The sequence below is a fragment of the Penaeus monodon genome, chromosome 40, assembly GCF_015228065.2.
Source record: "Penaeus monodon isolate SGIC_2016 chromosome 40, NSTDA_Pmon_1, whole genome shotgun sequence".
Classification (NCBI taxonomy): Eukaryota; Metazoa; Arthropoda; class Malacostraca; order Decapoda; family Penaeidae; genus Penaeus; species Penaeus monodon.
This window is the reverse complement of record NC_051425.1, coordinates 20,691,631-20,704,988: the sequence shown is the minus strand read 5'-3', so window position 1 is coordinate 20,704,988 and position 13,358 is coordinate 20,691,631. Positions and strand designations below refer to the sequence as shown.

Here is a 13,358-nt window from a genome sequence, read left to right as displayed (position 1 = left end):
CCCTTTTTCCGTTACTTTTATAACCCTTCTTTTCCCGTTACCATTGGTGTAGCCATTTACGTTGCCGTTGGTGTATCCATTTCCGTTACCATTGCCATTGATAACTCCATTCTCGTTACCGTTGGTGTATCCATTTCCGTTACCGTTGATAACTCCATTCCCATTGCCATTGCTGTAGCCATTTCCGTTACCGTTGATAACACCATTCCATTACCATTGGTATATCCATTGCCGTTCGTGTATCCATTTCCATTCACCTTGCCGATCTCAGCATTCAAACCGTAAAACTGTTCAGCCGTGGAACAGTCAAAGTTGTACCACCAATCGCACACGAAGTATTGCTGATTAAACACTGTGCCGTTGGGACAAAGGAACGAGTCGATTCTGCCTCCTGCCTGACAGATATGGAACACCTGAAATGCATCATTAGTAACTGTCAATTATTCATAAAGAAATTAAAGATTCTTAATGCAAATATGTTTAGTAACTCAATGAAGAAATGCAGTTTAACTGCAATGGATAACACTGATATGTGTGTGTGGGTGGGTCGGTGGGTGGTAGTGTGCGTTTAAATGGTTATTAACCATCAATTGGATTCTAATTAATTTCTTTCCATATAACTATACACGGCTCTGTTGAAGCCCCACTTTACTTTTTTACTGCTTCTCACAGGCATTTGCAAACACTACTAGAAAAAATGTGAAATATATTAGTTCTTACTTAACCTCAGTTGATAATAGTGATTCCTAAACAATGATTCTTTCCCCTCCCCCCCCATCACTTACTCTAAAATAAAATAAGATTAGCTTTACTTTTAGAGAAGTCTTGCCACCCACCTGGCAACCAGCCTCAGGAGAAGTATCAGCGTAATATCCAGGAAGTTGGCCGTTGCAGGAGAACCCGGTGGCGGGGACGAAGGCCAGGATTGGGTAGTCAACACCTGGGACACCTCCACCTCCAATGGCATCAGCTAGAGCTCTGAAGGGATCCACAATGCCATTGGCGTACACGGTCACTCCATTTCCGTTGTGATATCCTCCGTTTACACCGTTTCCATTGACATACACCCCATTACCATTTACACCATTTCCATCAACGTATATCCTATTACCATTTCCATTGGCATAAGCGCCATTTCCATTCACACCATTACCATTGGTATATCCGCCATTGCCATTTCCATTCACACCATTACCATTGGTATATCCGCCATTGCCATTTTTCTGAATGCCCATTCACACCATTTACACCATTTCCATTAACATATGCCCCATTACCATTCACACCATTTCCATTTCCACTGACGCCATTACCATTTCCACTGCCGTTTCTATGTACTCTATTTCCATTTGTATTCCCATTGCCGTTACCATTTCCATTGAAAGGTGGCAAGTAATTTGCTTCTGCCAAACATATTCCAATGAAAGCTGCAAAATAGATGATAAGGATTAGGTAATGCACACATTATTCCATGTAAATAAAATAAGAATATAATGTAACTGGAAGAAAAACTCACAATATAAAAACTAGATTTATTGAAAGTGAGACTACAGTTTCGAAATCCACCTGCATCCCAGAAGATGGAATCCAGGTGGATTTCGAAACTGTAGTCTCACTTTCAATAAATCTAGTTTTTGTATTGTGGGTTTTTCTTCCATTGTATCAACATGGTAGAGTGTTTTGCTATTCATAATATGATTGCAAATGTATATCTATTATATCTATCTATCTATCTATCTATCTATATATAATGATAATAATAATAACAAATTAATATATAAATAATAGTTCATAATATCACTATGTATCACTATGCCAGAGAACAAGCTCACTGCAAAAACACATACACACACACGCATACATACAACACATACACATAAACATACACACACATAAATATAAATATATATAAGACATTAGTGTTCTCCTTACTTAGTAATATGTAAGTAGATTTAATAGAAGTCATTTTAGATTCTTCAAGAAGAATCTTTATCGATAGAGAGTATAGATGCGGCGAGAAGAAAAAGCGAGATGTGGAAGCACACTGACGACTGTGCTTGGAGCCCCGCTTTATATAGCTGCTCTTCGCTTTCTTCTGCATGCTCAGGTCAAGGTAATTACGTATTGACTGATCAAGCAATTCCTGTAACGCGGTATATTCTCAAAGAACTAATTACATTTTAACGAATAAAAGGTATAATCAACAGAAAACTAAGGACTATACAAATCTGTTTATATATATGCATATCAATGTGTATATATGTGTACTTATTTATATATCTGTGTACAAGCCATTTTTTTCATACATATTATAAACATAAACACAATCACAAACAGTTTCATTCACACACACACACACATATATATATGTATATATATATATATATATATATATATATATATATATATGTGTGTGTGTGTGTGTGTGTGTGTGTGTGTGTGTTGTGGATAACCTTATATGCGACTGATTTTGTATGTGCATACTTACATATATTTTTTGTGTGTATATATATACATATATATATGTATTCTATATATGTATGTATATGTATATATAGATATAGATATAGATATTTGAATATATGTGTGTATATATTACTATATAAGTATATATGTATACACACATATACAAGGGTGTATATATACCACGTATGTGCATATATAGAGTTGTGTGTGTAAATATATACGTTATATATGCACGCATATATCTCTCTCTTTGTATAGATATGTATATCTATAATATACGTATCTATACAAATACACATACACACATATACATGTGTGTATATATACACACATACATGTGTGCATGTATAGACACATATACATGTTGTGTTAAATGACTATTTGCCTTGATATATACATATACATATATGCTTATCTTTGTAAGTAAATGTGTATATATACACTCCTACATTTATACAGATATATATATGTATACACATGGAGATGAACATGTATATATGCACACCTATATTTCTGTGAGTGTGTGTGTGTATAACTGTAATTGCGTATATATACTATACATGATTTCTTTCATAAATAAGTCACTGCCGACACCGTTTAAATTCCTTTCTATCTAATCCTGTGATCAAAGAGTTAAACTTGGGTAACTGACATGAGGATGAACAGCGTATTGCAATCAGAGTAGATTGTAAAGCAGGGTGTAGTGAAACTAAAACCTGCGTTCTTATTAAATAAACTTTGAATAAAAATACTGCATACCAGATTAAATCCGCAAAGTTATCCGAGTTTAACTTTTGGCCTATGGCTGACAGGTGATGTGGAGATATTACAGGGAGGATACACCAAGTAGTGTGTAGCAGGTGTGTAGTGACAAAAATTCTGTTTATTAATACTTTGAATAAAAGATTAGTTCCACAAATGTATTTTCCTCACCTAAATTGATATCTGCTGTAGTTATTGATTTACTGATTGTGCATTTGTACAATGTCTGGAGAGCAAATTCTTCCGGGCAATGCTGTACTTTTAAACTAGTCCCTGTTCAGTCTACAATATATATTTGTATGTGTCTGCATGTATTACATTTTAGTTTCGGAATGCCTGATTTTAATTTTTATTATATATATTTTATTAATATCATTTTTATATATTATATTTATATTATTTTTAGGTACATGATCATTCAAAAAAATGATGGTCAAATGAAACTCAGAACATGATTTTTTTTGTTATGTGTAGACATAAATGTGTGTGTGTCTACTTCAAAATATATATCTTAATCAAATTATACACTGCTGTTATTGTTTTATTCTTTGTGCAATTGTTTACTTACTGGAAAATGATTTTTTGCACAGTTTATTTCTGGAACTTTTACATAGTCTATATGTCAATCTACATAAATATGTGTTTATGTATGTTTATTTAGGGAATTTATATGCTAATAACGAAGAGAATGCCAGGTTTATTTATACTTTTCTTCAAAATTACTAGTTATTTTGCGCGATATGGACATCAATGATCTTAACTTATGAATACAAATTGATGGTCATGTTTATAGACATTCATTTTTGTGTGGTGTTATAAGAAAAAAAGAAAAAAAAAAGAAAGTCCCTAGTCCACTGCAACTGTATCACTGATAATGAGATTGGAACCACGCTGATGCATTTGAAAATACGTAGAATCTACGTTTAGGCTGCTGACACCATGATGAATACCATAAGTATAGCATGCTAAATCCACTCGTCTCACAACCCTTAAAATTTATCCTCTTACCTCAAAGAACCATCAATCCTCGTCAGCGAACTAAACAAAACAAAGAAACCATTATCGTTTCAGCATTCTCTTTTTTTATTTTTATATTTCAGTTGAATGCCCTCTACTTTCCTCAGATGTTAGCTACTAAAATTAAAATTGACTATAAGCGCTGAAAGCCCCTAGTATATAAAATTAAGCACATAGACACAGAGAGAAGCTTTAAGCTTGTGTGGACAATGCTTTTTGGATTAATATCTGGCTGACTGGTGTGCTATGGTGAGTTACCTGTTTTCCCAAATAGATGCTAACAATGTATATGGATGCTGTTTTTATGTTCCTTTCTATTCAGAATGTGATTTTTTCCGTTGTGATTGCGGGATAATATTAACCACTCGAGAGTCATCACTCTAAATGAGACAGACTATAGTTGAGTACCCACAACATTGCCCCTCGTATCACCTCACACACTACCAAATATTAAATCCAAAGAACAACAATCCAGCACATATTACAAGGTTCGATTTGAAAGGAAATTTGATATGAGAAAATGTTTCTGTTGCCAAACCCTCTCTTTGGGAATGATACGACCACAAGTTGACCATGGAACTACCTTGTGTTATTATGGACTAAAATGAGCTCTTATATCTAATTTTTTTCCATATAAATGTGTATGTGTGTATATGTATATATATATATATATATATATATATATATATATATAATATATATAAATATTATATATATGTTTTATATATATATATTATATATATATATATATATATATATATGCATGTGTGTGTGTATATATATATACACATGCATGTGTGTGCGTATATATATATGTGTGTGTGTGTGTGTGTGTGTGTGTGTGTGTATATATGTGTGTTCATACATATATAGGTGTATCTGTGTCTGTGCGTTTGTGTGAATCTACATACTTCTTACATTTGAAGTGTCGAGGTCCGTTTTCTCTTTCTCTCTCTCTTTCTGTCTTTCTAATAAATGTGGTCTAACAACAAACAAATTATTGCAAATTAATAAAATTTATTTTTAAAATATACATATTCTGTATTATACGATAAACTACAAGCCATTACATATAAAAGATTATGGCACACGTGTACAAATTTGATATACCATTCAAAGTAAAACATTCTCATACAAAAGTTGAATGATACTGAACAATTCAAACACTATCCACCTGATTTCAACAGAATAAATATTCATATATGTTTAAACAATAAAAAAAAATATTTCACTTTTTATGGCCTAACATCCTCCAAATGACTACAGACCTCACCACTGAGGCATCAATACGATAGATAATTTTTCTCTCTAAACATACTCGTTTTTTTTGCTACATTCGCAAAAAATAAAGAAAACAGAAAGCGAGAGAAAGAAAGGAAATAGGGTTCGTCGTTTAGAAGCTCGGCGTGTGATAGAGTCCATTAATGCCATTGCCATTTGTCGCTCCACCATTACCATTCCCGTTACCATTAGGGGCACCATAGTAATATCCATTACCATTCCCATTACCACTGCCGTTTCCATTACCGTTTCCGTTGGTAGCACCATTACCATTGCCATTGCTATACCCGTTACCATTTCCATTCGTATATCCATTTCCGTTACCATTACAATACCATTTCCATTTCCATTGCCATTGGTATAACCATTACTGTTGGTATATCCGTTACCATTGGTGTATCCATTTCCGTTACCGTTGGTGTAGCCATTTCCGTTACCGTTGGTGTATCCATTTCCGATACCGTTGATAACTCCATTCCCGTTGCCGTTGGTGTAGCCATTTCCGTTACCGTTGGTGTAGCCATTTCCATTACCATTACCATTTAGAACTCCATTCCCATTGCCGTTGGTGTATCCGTTTCCGTTACCATTAGTAACTCCCATTTCCATTGTCCATTGCTGTAGCCATTTCTTCCGTTACCGTTTGATACACCATTCCCATTACCATTGGTATATCCATTGCGTCGTTGTGTATCCATTTCCATTCACCCTTGCCGATTCTGCTTCAAACCGTAAAACTGTGCAGTCTTGAAGTCAGTCAAAGTTGTACTACCAAATCGCACACGAAATGATTTGCTGATTAACACAATTGTGGCGTTGGGACAAAGGAACATGATCGATTCTGCCTCCTGCCTGACAGATATGGAACACCTGAAATGCATCATTAGTAACTGTCAATTATTCATAAAGAAATTAAAGATTCTTAATGCAAATATGTTTAGTAACTCAATGAAGAAATGCAGTTTAACTGCAATGGATAACACTGATATGTGTGTGTGGGTGGGTCGGTGGGTGGTAGTGTGCGTTTAAATGGTTATTAACCATGAATGGGATTCTAATTAATTTTTTTCCATATAACTGTACATGGCTCTGTTGAAGCCCCACTTTACTTTCTTACTGCTTCTCACATGCATTTGCAAACACTACTAGAAAATGTGAAATATATTAATTCTTACTTAACCTCAGTTGATAATAGTGATTCCTAAACTATGATTCTTGCCCCCCCCCCCATCTTTTACTCTAAAATAAAATAAGATTAGCTTTACTTTTAGAGAAGTCTTGCCACCCACCTGGCAACCAGCCTCAGGAGAAGTATCAGCGTAATATCCAGGAAGTTGGCCGTTGCAGGAGAACCCGGTGGCGGGGACGAAGGCCAGGATGGGTAGTCCACACCTGGGACGCCTCCACCGCCAATGGCATCAGCTAGAGCTCTGAAGGGATCCACAATGCCATTGGCGTACACGGTCACTCCATTTCCGTTGTGATATCCTCCGTTTACACCGTTTCCATTGACATACACCCCATTACCATTTACACCATTTCCATCAACGTATATCCTATTACCATTTCCATTCACACCATTACCATTGGTATATCCGCCATTGCCATTTCCATTCACACCATTACATTGGTATATCCGCCATTCCATTTCCATTGACGCCATTACCATTTCCATTGAAAGGTGGCAAGTAATTTGCTTCTGCCAAACATATTCCAATGAAAGCTGCAAAATAGATAATAAGGATTAGGTAATGCACACATTATTCCATTAATAAAATAAGATATGTAACTGATATATAAACTGCATTTAATTGGTAACTACATTTATTCCCTGCCATCCCAGAAATGGATCCAGGTGATTTACTGTAACTATTCAATAATCTAGTTTATAGATGATAAGTATACACGAATTTTTATTCATAAATAATATGCAATATATCTAAATTATCTATCACATATAGTATAATGATAAGTAATAACCAAATTTATATATAATAATGTTTATAATACTACAATGTCTATCACTAAGCAGAGAACCAACATACACATGCAATACACACATACACACACACGCATACATACACACATAGACACAAACATACACACACATATATAATATAAATATATATAAGACATTAGTGTTCTCCTTACTTAGTAATATGTAAGTAGATTTAATAGAAGTCATTTTAGATTCTTCAAGAAGAATCTTTATCGATAGAGAGTGGTATAGATGCGGCGAGAAGAAAAAGCGAGATGTGGAAGCACACTGACGACTGTGCTTGGAGCCCCGCTTTATATAGCTGCTCTTCGCTTTCTTCTGCATGCTCAGGTCAAGGTAATTACGTATTGACTGATCAAGCAATTTCCCCTGTAACGCGGTATATTCTCAAAGAACTAATTACATTTTAACGAATAAAAGGTATAATCAACAGAAAACTAAGGACTATACAAATCTGTTTATATATATGCATATCAATGCGTATATATGTGTACTTATTTATATATGTGTACAAGCCATTTTGTTTCATACATATTGATAAACATAAACACAACCACAAACAGTTTCATTCACACACACACACACAATAAAAAAAAAAAAAAATCAAAGCATATATATATATATATTGTGATTATTAGTATTTTTTTTTATTGTGTTATTATATGTGTGTGTATGTGGATAACCTTATATGCGACTGATTTTGTATGTGCATACTTACATATATTTTTTGTGTGGTATTTTTTGTTGATGATTATATATATAAAAATTGTATGTACATAATGATAATATATGTATATATAGATATGATATAGATATTTGTATAGATATGTATATCTATATATATACGTATCTATACAAATACACATACACGCATATACATGTGTGTATATATACACACATACATGTGTGCATGTATAGACACATATACATGTGTTTAAATGTACTGTATTTGCCTGTGAATATATACATACATATATGCTTATCTTGTAAGTAAATGTGTATATATACACTCCTACATTTATACAGATATATATATGTATACACATGGAGATGAACATGTATATATGCACAATATATTTCTGTGAGTGTGTGTATAACTGTAAATGCGTTATATACATACATAGATTTATTTCATAAATAAAGCTCACGCCGCTACCCGTTTAAATTCCTTTTCTATTAATCCCTGTGATCCAAAGAGTTAAACTTGGGTAAACTTTACATAGGATAACAAAGGCCGGATGACATCAGAGTAGATGGTAAAGCAGGGTGTAGTTGAAACAAAACCTCCCTTCTTATTAAACAAACTTTGAATAAAAATACTGCATACAGATAAAACGAAGTTTCCTGAGGTTTTAATTTTGCCTATGACTGAATGTGATGGAGATATTACAGGGAGGATATACAAAGTAGGTGTTACAGAGTGTGTGAGCAATTTTAGTCTCTGTATACTTTTGAGTAAAACGATTTAGTTCCACAAATGTATTTCTTCACCAAATGATAACTGTCTGTAGTTATTGCTTTACTGATTGTGCATTTGTACCTATTCTGGAAAGCAAATTCTTCCCGGGCAATGCCTGGCACTTTTAAGTAGTCTCTGTCAGTCTACATATATATATTTGTATGTGTATGCATGTATTACATTTTATATATATATTTATATATATTTTTATTTTATATTTATATGACATGATCATTCAAAAAAATGATGGTCCAAATGTAATTCAGTACATGAATTTTTTTTGTTATGTGTAGACATATACTGTGTGTTGTCTACTTCAAAATATATATCTAATCAAATTATCACAGCTGTTATTGTTTTATCTTTGTCATTGTTTAATAACTGGAAAAGGATTTTTTGCACAGTTTATTTCTGAACTTTCATAGTCTATGTCAATCTACATAAATATAGTGTGTGTTTATGTATGTTTATTTAGGGAATTTATATGCTAATAACGAAGAGATATGCAGGTTCATTTATATACTTTTCTTCTAAATTCTAGTTTATTTTGCGCGAATATGGACATCAATGATCTTAACTTATGAATACAATTGATGGTCCATGTGTATAGACATTCATTTTTGTTGTGGTTTATAAGAAAAAAGAAAGAAGAAAGAAAAAAAGTCCCTTGTCCACTGCAACTGTATCACGATAATGAATTGGAACCACGCTGATGCATTTGAAAATACGTAGAATCTACGTTTAGGTGCTGACACCATGATGAATACCATAATTATAGCATGCTAATCCACTCGTCTCACAACCCTAAATTTATCCTCTTACCTCAAAGAACCATCAATCCTCGTCAGCGAACTACAAAACAAAGAAACCATTATCGTTTCAGCATCTCTTTTTTGATTTTTATATTCAGTTGAATGCCCTCTACTTTCCTCAGATGTTAGCTACTAAATAAAATTGACTATAAGCGCTGGAAAGCTCCTATATATAAAATTAAGCACATAGACACAGAGAGAAGCTTAGCTTGTGTGGACAATGCTTTTGGGATTAATATCTGCTGACTGGTGTGCTATGGGAGTTAACCTTTTTTCCCAAATATAGTGTCTACCAATGTATATGGATGCTGTTTTATGTTCCTTTCTATTCAGAATGTCATTTTTTTCCGTTGTATTGGGGATAATATTAACCATTCGAGAGTCATCACTCTAAATGAGACAGACTATAGTTGAGTACCCACAACATTGCCCCTCGTATCACCTCACACACTACCAAATATAAAAAGCAAAGAACAACAATCCAGCACATATTAAAGGTTCGATTCGACAGGAATTTGATATGAGAAAATGTTTCTGTTGCCAAACCCTCTCTTTGGGAATGATACGACCACAAGTTGACCATGAAACCTACATTGTGGTTATTTGACTAAAATGAGCTCTATATTCTATTTTTTTTCATAATATAATGTGTATAGTATATAATAATAATATATATATATATATATATATCTATTTATATATATTATATATTATATATTTACAGTCCCTGTCCTCTTTCAACAAGAGTGGCAGTATCTCTATAAAAGTGTGTAACAATAAAGTTTTTAATCAGTGACATTCAAACATTCAGGAAATCCATTAAAAAGAATATATCAAAAATGATATTTTCTTTCATTTTTTATCACATTATTAACACTTACACTTTTCTATAGAAATAGAATAACCAATTACTCATCATATCATTTTAAAAATAACATTTTATATCATAGCAACACATTAAAAAAAATCCACGGTTTTTTGATTTCCTTTCATAACATTTTTACATGTGCAATCTTATATACTTGTCATTTTTCTTACAACATGATTCGCACGATTTCCCACTGCTACAATTTATAATATTAAAAAATTATAAATATAAATATATATATATTTATATATCATTGTAGTGTAAAATTAACCACATCAGTTGCGGTATATATATAATATATATAATTATAATATATTCTATATACTGTTGTTTGTTTGGTTATTCCTGTTAATTGGCATATAGTTAGTTCAACATAAAAGGTTACTTTCTGTGCGTTTTGAATCTAATCTCTTAGATTGAAGTGTCGTGTTTTCTCCTCTTCCTTTCCTTTTTTATTCACCAAAAATTATCAAATTAATAAATTATTTAAATAACCGTAGGAAACATACATAGCCATTACTATAAAGGATTAGCCATTCCATTTGTCCTCATCCATTCCGTTCCATTAAGTTAAAGATCTGACATTCCATTCCTGATTCCATTGATTATCCATATATTACATTGATTGTATTCCGTCTTGTATGCTTTCCGTTCCATGAAATCCTTTTTGTTGATTTTCCATTACTTTATATCGTTCTTTGTTCATTTCCGTTGTCTTTTCTTGATAATCCTTTGTTAGCCATTTTTACCTGGTGTATGGGTTCGTTCCTTATGTGACTCTTTGGGTTATCCGTTAACCTTTTGCATTGTCCGTATGACCTTCGTTCCTTGACCATTCGTTATTTTCCATTTCCTTCCATTAACTGCTTCCATTACCGTTCCGTTGGTGTTCCATTCCTTCCTTCCTATACTCCATTCCATTCGTCTGACCATTCCGTTACCATTATTTCATTCGATCCTGGTTTCCATTCCTTAACGTTGGTGATTCCTCCATTCCATTATCCCTTGGTGGTATATCCATTTCTTACCGTAGTACCATTCCATTGCATTCTTCCTTCCGTTCCGTTCCCATTATTACCATTTTACCTTACCTTTGTTGTATCCATTTTCCGTAATACACATTCACTATTGCCCTGGTAATCCATTTACCCTTGCACCGTTCCGTGTTACATTTCCGTTACATTGCATTGATATCACTCCGTTCCATTGAACCTTGATCTTTATTCATTTCAAAAATTAATTCTAAATATCGTCCTAGATTCCGTACCATTGGTGATTCCTTTCCTTCCGTTGTGTATCCAAATTTACCCATTAATTCTTCAAACTTCTTCATCCTTGGTAATCCACCTTACCGTTTACTTTCTAGGTTGACCATAGTTGAATATCCGTTTTCTTACCATTTTGTTTACCACATTCCGTTCCATTCCCCTTATCCTCCGTTCTTGTGTAATCCATTTCTTACTTCAGAATACTTCCACCTTAACGTGGTGTAACTTCCGAATATCCGGTGTAGCCTTATAAACCATTAGGGACGAAGCCAGTTTGCCTTGGGACCTTCCGTTACATAGTAGAGCTCATTTCCACCATGCCTGTAGCCATTTCGTTACAGTACACATTCCATTACCATTTAGGTTTCCATTTCATCCATTTTCACCTTCCATACAATTAAACCGTTAAAATTTCATCTGAACATCAATTCAACAATCCAGAATTTATTCTTAATGTGCCGATTCTTGGAAACCATCATTCTGCCTCCAGTCCTGACATATGGAACACCTGAAAGCATCCATTAGTAACCTGTCAATTATTCATAAAGATTAAGATTCTTAATGCCAATTTTTCAGTACTCATGAGAAATGCAGTTTACTGCAATGGATAACATGATTTTGTGTGTGGTGGGTCGGTGGGGTGGTATGTGCGTTTAAATGGTTTTTAACCCGAATGGATTCTAAATTTTTTTTTTTTCCATATAACTGTACATGGCTCTGTTTTTGCCCATTTACTTACTGCTTCTCACTGCATTTGCAAACACCTAGAAAAATTGAAATTATTTTTTACTTAACCTCATTTAATATGATTTCCCAATTTGATTCTTCCCCCCCCCCCTCTTTTACTCTAAAATAAAATAAGTTAGTTTTCTTTTAGAAATCTTGCACCCACCGGCAACCCGCCTCAGGAAAAGTATCGGCGTAATATCCAGGAAGTTTTGGGCCCTTGCAAGAAAAACCCGGGGGCGGGGACGAAGGCCAGGATGGGGGGGTCCACACCTGGGACGCCTCCCCGCCAATCATCAGTAAGCTCTGAAAGGGGTCCAAATCCCTTGGGACACGGTCCCCTCCCTTTTCCGGGGGATATCCCCCTTTACACCGTTTCCATGCATACGCCCCAAAATTTTCCATTTTAAAAACCATTCTTTCCCTTCCCAACCCTTTATCCCCCTTTTTTTCCCCCATTCCATTGGCCCCCCTTTAAAACCCCAAAATTTGGGAATTTCCCCCCATTGCCATTTCCCCTTCACCCATTACCCCTTGGTAATCCCCATTCCATTTCCCATTCACACCTTACCCTTGTAATCCGCCCTTGCCATTTCCATTCACACCATTACCCAAAATTGGTTTTTTTTTTATTTCCCCCTTGCCATTTCGAATGCGCCCCTTTAAAATTTTTTTAAAAAACCCCCTTTTTACACCATTT

General features: G+C 34.2%; 1 protein-coding gene across 1 annotated transcript in view; it reads left to right on the top strand.

The window, feature by feature from the left end:
* Positions 1-13,358, top strand: part of LOC119598032 (putative uncharacterized protein DDB_G0286901) — a 29,981-nt gene that overhangs the window by 6,714 nt on the left and 9,909 nt on the right. The gene's annotated exons all lie outside the window — the stretch shown is intronic.